At 30.3% G+C, this 7,793-nt stretch overlaps 1 long non-coding RNA gene across 1 annotated transcript; it reads left to right on the top strand.

Moving 5' to 3' along the window:
- The first annotated feature begins 6,385 nt into the window (after nt 1–6,385).
- On the top strand, nt 6,386–7,468 carry LOC147411730 (uncharacterized). Its single transcript, XR_015181982.1, has 3 exons — nt 6,386–6,456; nt 6,606–6,690; nt 6,774–7,468. It is a non-coding gene; the product is annotated as an uncharacterized LOC147411730 (long non-coding RNA).
- Nucleotides 7,469–7,793: the final 325 nt, after the last annotated feature.

Below are 7,793 nucleotides of genomic sequence, written 5' to 3'. Positions count from 1 at the left end.
AAGCAAAGTTGATCCCTTCTCCCATGTTTTTGCTTCGAAATTTAGGGCTTCTTCTTATTTCTTTCAATGTCATTTGATGTTAAAGCTCGTGATCGATTGAATGGCTCTCTAATTTTTTTTTTCTATGTGATTTCTTATGGATACTTTATGATCTTTAGTGAAACATTTAATTTGATCTCAAATTTTATTTTCTAAATTTCGATTCAGTATAGATTGTTCTGTAGATGTAATTCCTTGATGTTGTGCATGATTCGTAGTTGAAAATATCACTGATTTTCTCTGAATTTTTTTATCTCAATCTTGAGCTAGGTTTTTTCTGTAGATTTGCACAAACTGAAAATGAAAATGAAAAAAAAAAAAACAACTCAAATAAAGAACAGATTTTCATTAGGCTTTCTTGTTATTTCTTTTTATGTACTTTAATACACCATTCCTTCTTATTTTTCTTCAGGTCATGGCACCTTCTCCTGTATTAATTTCTATTATATCTTATCTTGTTTAGATCATTTGTTTCTCTTTAGTTTCTTCACTTTTTTGTATGTCTATTATTGTTTGGCTGAAGTTTTTAGGAGATTCTCAATGTATATTTTCCAAACTATTGTTTGGTTGTAATCTTCAAAATGTATTTGGACTCAAAATGTACGAGGTCTCCGAGACCGATATAAGTACTAAACGATTGGAAATATATATTATCGTATTTATTTACTTAATCATAGATTAAACTATGAGTTTCCAAGTTGTTCTTGGTGAATCACCTCATCCATGACAATGGTTATAATAGTTAGAGTTTAATCAAGAAAACAAATATTTTAATCGACAAATGAGCTCACTGATTGGTTTTGATATCAAAAATGGAAAACGCCTTGTACTTTCTCAAGCCTTTTGATTTTGGTGAAACTCAAGATGTTTATGATCATCTTCAAGGTTATGGGATGGAAGGAGTGAACAAAGGGAAACAAACCCATATGGAAGGAGATTCTCAATGTATATTTTCCAAACTATTGTTTGAAGTTTGAACTAAATCGTGAATGCTTTTCTTTAACTTACACACACACACACACACACACAGTTTGAATTGAATCATGAATTTGAAATCTGTAGAATTATAAAATTTTCTATAATTTTTTTTTTTGAATTATAAATATTTTAAAATTAATACAATTATTTTTAAAAAAATTTATATAATTTTATTATATTTATATATATTTAGTGTAATTATATATTTATAAGGGTATTCTGGTAATTTTTTATGCATTCTGAGTGTTCTATCAACCTTAAGGGTATTCTGGTCATTTTACCCTAAACAGCAGATTCTAAAAGCTGTATCAAACAATAATTACCAGATTCTGGTCAACAGCACAGCACTTTTACGAAGCTGTAACAAACAAGCTTTTCAGTGTTTCAGCTTCTGACAGCAGATTCTGACAGCAGAAACTGACAGCAGATTCAGGCAGCTGAATCAAACGGGGCCTAAGTGACCGACATTGTAGGTTCAAAAATCAGAATCATCACCCAAACCATATTTTTGTATATGTGGCCCTTTATTCAGTTCATTTTATCCTACTTGTAAGTGGGACTATTGTACGACCTATGATTTGATGACTATTATATTCTAAAGTAAATAATAATACATAATTATAAAAAACTGCTATTTTTGATGACTTATCATCAATATTAATAATAATACATAATTCAACCTAGTTTCCAGTCTGGCTCGATAATTTTGAAGTCAACTTAATAAATTTTCATATCATCTCTGTGAATTGGCTCTTTTTGGATTTGTATATCAAGTCATCGTAAAATTCAATCGAGTTGAGTTGATTCATTCTAATATTAACTTTGTGACAAATAAATATTTCATTTATGCTTAGAAATGATGTCAATTAACTGTGATAATTAACTTATGTGATTTTTAAAATATATATCTCAATCGTATGCAACATATGACATCACCCTACCAATTATAAGTAAGAAAAAGATGGAAAAACTAAATTAATACTAAAAAGGAAAAGAATTGAATAAATCAAAAAAGTAATAAAGTTCAATTTAATGTGAAAAGTGGTCAAAAGTGTGTATGTTTCATGGTTACTTAGCGAGTAAGCAGGGAAAAATGCAAAAGACCCAAGAGACTAAAGACACGTACACGTGTTATCATCCCCTAAAGCAATTTCTTCCCTTTTGATAGCGTGATGTGGTGTGTGGCTTTAAACTTCTTAATTCTTGTTAATCAAGTTTGACCTGATTACATGACACTAATCATATGTATCGTTTGAAATATGTAAGAACATCTGCTACATTTTCTCATGTCCAAATAAATTATAGGGTGATTTATCGAAACATATGCTGAAAATTGAAAATTTATATAATGTCACATTTTAATTCCTAAATAAATTGAGAAGGTTGTGCTGTTGTTGATTCAAATGAACCAAATAGCTGATACGGCATTATTCGGAAATTTTGTGCATCTTTAGTAATGATATTTCTTGGAAAGCACTTTAATAACCATCATATTGAAGTGAAACAATGTAAAACTATTTCAAAGCAAAGCATTTTAAAAGTGGGTTGGGTACCTGGACACATGAAAACAACCTTATATAATTAAAAACATGCAATCCAAATCCAAATCATTGACTCGCAAAATCCAACAGTCATTCATGATATATGTCTTTAGGATACATGTTTTCTTTCAATATTTGGATTTTTTTTGTTTGAATGTGTTTTTTTTTTTTAAGATTAGTTTGTTTTGATTTGTCCACATGGACTCCAAACGTTATAAAATATGATTGATCTTCTAATTTTTTTGAGCACTATTTATCATTTTGACCGATGTCGGAAGAAAATATAAGGTGATTTAGACATATTCATCCAATTCCTACATGTTTTGATTTTTAATTTTAGATAGCTCACTGTATTTTCAAATTGATGGCATGCCCTTGACCTTGGTCTACTCTGATAGATTAATGAAAACTAACTTAAATGCCCTTGTTTTCGACTTGTAGTAAAAACTCTTGATTTTTCTTTCCAAAATCGTTCAACTTTAACTTCTTGAGTTAAAAATTGTACTTTCATTTTCAATCTTAAAATTCTATCTATTTTGACTTTAATTTAAAGCTCAAGAAAGACAAGGAATTAAAAAAAAGAAAAAAAAAAAAAAAGAAAGAAGAAGATGATGAAATTTTTCAGTAGAAAAACTAAGGAATTTTGTCAATGGGCGTGAAATGATGAATTAAATATGACGTTGAAAAGTTTAAAGATGACAGATTCTTAAAAGATACTTCAAGTTTTTCTTGTTAGAGGTTGAATATGAGTCCATTTATGGCATTTTTAATTAGTCTATAAGTAAAGACCAAGTTCGTGGGAGTATGTCATGAGTTTGAAAACGTAGAACTATCTCAAATATTGAAAAAGTATGGCTAATTCATCATGAAGTATATGAATAAACGTACCCTAACTGAATAAATAATTGTTATAACCATGATGACCACATTCTTTAATCTGTTTCTAGATCCATTTGTTATCAATACTTCAACAAACAAAGAAAAGTCGTCTACATTTTTATGGTGGAAAATGTAAAGACCATTTAACTTTATGATAGTGAAAGCAAACCATTAATAAGCTTAACCTTTGTGTTAAACCTTAAAAACTCGGTCCTTAAGTAATCAATATTTTAAGTTTAGTTCTATTACCCAAACCATATTTTTACATGTTATGACTATTTTCTCAGTTCACTTTGTGGGACTATTCTTATGACTTACATTTTAAAATTTGAACACATTTTTTTTAATAACCAGGTATCCCTATAGATAGCAAATCGGACCCGTATCTAGGCTTTGCCTAGTCCAAGGACTAGTCCCGAGGCACGTGCAACGCCCCCACATCACACACACTCGATTCAACTTGGATCTCCATCCAATTAAGTTTTGACTCGATTGTGCAAACACTCTATCCGATGGTTAGGATTTATCTTTGGGATTATTTTTCTAGAGATGCATAAATTATGTTTGAATAAAATTTAATGTTTTATTTATTTTCTAGTTTTCAAAAATAATGTTCAATATAATAGAGATTTAAACTAATGTTCCAATCAAACTTGATAATTTTTAGATCCACTTGACAAATTTCCTAGTAAACTAATTGGAACAATTATTTTTGGGACAGTGATTATGACCAATCTTTTCCAATGTGGGATATTTGTGAGGTCATGCATGGGTTTGCATCAAGCACACATTCAATCCAAGATTGATTTTTTTTCTTCAAATAAATATTTCATTTATGTTTAGGAATGTTGTCAATTTGTTGATATATCTCATAACTTGTTAATGAGGACGGATATATATATATCAATCAAAAGTAAGAGTATGAAAGACGTAATGGCGTTCGGATGAAGAATTCTCTCAAACTTAAGAGAGATTCAATGATCTGTTAGTCAAATGCCCTCACTATGGCATTGACAAAGCATAATTAGTGCAATGCTTCTATCATGAATTAACGTACCTTATTTAAGTCTATGCATAAGGGTTAATTTATGAACCAGACTCCCAATCAAACGTACGATTTTCTAGTAGAGATAGTCGAGAGTGCTCAAAATTGAAGTACTAATAACGGAGAGTTTGATAGAAACGACTTCATCTAGAAGTCATGAAGATATGAGATAGAGGTAAACATTGATCTTAAGAATGTTATGTCCAATCTAGTGAGCGGTATACATAGTCTTACAAGGAAGCTAGATACTTTTACCATTTCAACATCTACCCCTCACCATGATTCTCATTCAAGTGTCAGTCAAACCAATTTTTTTATGTCTTGTGTGATGACAACAACCATTTGATTGAATGTTATCCCAACTTACCATACATTAAGACGAGCATTCCAATGATGTCAATGGATACAGTGCTTTTAGAAAGCCAACTCAGAATTCTTATAGTCAAACGTATCATCCAGATAATAAGTTTCATCCTAATTTTTCGTACAAACAAAACGAACCTATTTAATTTAGTGTTCCGTTAAGTTATAATAAGAACTATCCTAAACAAGCCAGTCCTTTCATGTGCCAAGTCATTGTTCCACAAGTATTTTATTAATCTCAGCAATCTACTAAATGTAGAGTCACAATCCCTAATTCCATGAACAACTATAATCCGTCTGACAAATAACAATCATTCTTAGACTTTGTGATGGTAGAATTGATGAAACAACAACAGTAGCTCATTCAAACTCAATAGCAAATCAATCAAAATCATGTCCAAATTAATCAAGTCACTATTTAGTCTATAGCTAAGATGAAAGTTCAATTAGTCCTTAAAAGGAGAGAGAAAAGTCAATTTCTCAGTCAAACATTCAAGAAATAGTAGACTTAATTCTCCTTAAACTTCTCTTGGTAATGATATTTTGATGCTGCCCATGTGCTACCATAGAACGTATGATTACACTCTACTAGTAAGATCTATTCAATTTCAATAATCAAAATTTTCATATCAATTAAATGTTTCGACTAATGGAAAAAATTGATAAGACGTAAATTGAAACTTTTTATATAAATCATTACATTCTAATACATAGTCAATACATTTTGATACATATCCGATAAAATTTTAAAATATTCAATATTTTGTATCCATCTCAATATATATATTAATTGGTACATTTTCATATTTTAGACCATGGTTGCATGTTGGGCAAAATCTCCATTATTCTTATGTGCGACGTTAGGTAGTGGAATTATCGTCACATCCAATGATTTTGTGTTGAGAAAATTTTGGATTTATTTTTTACGTGAAATTCATAGTGAAGAATGGGTCAAATGGTTACAATCATTGATATGGCAACCTCATGATATTCGTATTTGGGACCATGACTCTCAGGGTTTTAAAATAATAATAATAATAATTCAAATTACTGTAAAATTACAGAAATACCCTCTGAAAATCTCTATTAACAATTTGATGTTATAAGGTCATCTTCGGAACAAGTGTTACAAAAGACATATATAGATGTGACGTTTTCTAGGAAAGATCACTTTCGTACAATTTCAAATGATGCCATTGCCTAAAAAAATCAAATAGATAAATATAGTATAAGTTATGATAAGAAGCTTCGTGTGTGTATGGAAATTCCTACTCCTTCCTTCATTTGCTATGTAAATGCGACACGTATAAATCACTTGTTCCAGATCCATCAGCAAAGAACATGCTGATTTAACAATTGGAGCTATTAAAGGCAGAACACGTCATGGTCATGACTCTTGATGACATAAAATTCAATTAATATGACAGGTGTCTTCTTCTGTTTGGCTGTTAAGGTGTACGTCCTTACTGTCTTTCCACATGTAAGTACCACTTACAAATTATTATGAAGAGCTTTGTTATATATCTGTCTCTTCGGTTTCTCTATTAATAATTTTTCTATGTTGAGTACTTGGTGTTCATACCTCGATCACTTCCAACAATGGCAGAAAAGGTCTTAAAACCTCTCTCAGTTCTTCAAACCCATCTTTTTTCTACTTATATTTTTGTTTTAGAATTTAATCTTTTATTTTCTTTCTCATTTATATCTTTAATATAATTTGGATTCTCTAAATAATATAATTTTGATCAATTTTGTTATAGATTTCGACATTGGTGTTGAAGGTTGATCTTAATTGCTGTAAATGCTATAACAAGATCAGGAAAATTCTATGTAGATTCCACTGTAGTGAGTTCTCTCTCTTACTCCTATTTTTTCTCTCTCTAATAATAATATCTAACAGTTTTTTTTTTTTTTGTTGAGAAAAATAGAAATAAAAGGGCAGATATACGATGAAAAGAATAACACGGTGACGATCTACGGTCCATTCGATCCCATCAAGTTTTCAAAGAAGTTGAAGTGCAAAGCTGGTTATGTTATAAAAAATATTGAGATCAAGAAAGAACCCGAGAAGGGAAAAATGACTCCATCTAAGCCAGGACCAACGCCAACAACAGTTGAGCCAAAGATTATTGTGCCAGTACCTGTAACAGGATACCCGGTACCATATGGGTTTTGTTGTAGACCATGTTATGAGGGTCACTATGGTTGGGGATCATGGTATCATCCTGGTTATGGTAGGCCCCCACCATGTTATGATGCTTATGGAAGATCACAATGTTATTGTGGTTGTGGTGGTAATAGGGGTAATGTGAGTGGTTGTGATTTCTTTGTTGTTGAAGAAAATCCAACTACATGCACCATCATGTAATACTCTCCCAACTCTTCCTTGGTGTGTTTAATTTGGGTATTTTATTTGGTTATTAGGGTTATATATATATATATATATATATATAAAAGGTTATGATTTATCTATATTGAGTGATGGATGTAGGGGAGGGGGGGTTTAATATTGTTTCATAAGTTGGTTTTGTTGATGGTTGAAATGAACCAAACTATTGTAGCTAAGGTATTATTGGGATATTATAATTTATAAGCATCTTGAGTAAATAATCTAACTTGGAAAGCACATAAATAAAAACTCACAATAAAAAAAAAAAACAATTTAGTGAATCAATGTAAAAGTACTTTAAAGTAAAGGGAAAATTATGAAAAAAATACCAAAAAAAAATATTTATAAAAAAGAATCTAATTTTTGAAAAATTAGAAAAAAGATAAAAATCCGATCATTGAAAGACCAGTTTCTTCTCTCTCTTCTCTTTCTCTCTCTTCTACATTTTAAAAAAAAATCAATTTTTTTTTAAATAGTTGTCATTGAAAGATCGGTTTCTTCTCTCTCCTCTACATTTAAAAAAAAATTGAACCAGTCATTGAAAGACCGATTTCTTCTC

Source organism: Akebia trifoliata, chromosome 1 (assembly GCF_017979445.1).
Source record: "Akebia trifoliata isolate Shusen 1 chromosome 1, ASM1797944v1, whole genome shotgun sequence".
In the NCBI taxonomy this organism is placed as follows: Eukaryota; Viridiplantae; Streptophyta; class Magnoliopsida; order Ranunculales; family Lardizabalaceae; genus Akebia; species Akebia trifoliata.
The sequence above is the reverse complement of the archived record's forward strand: the minus strand, read 5'-3'. Positions and strand labels throughout refer to the sequence as shown.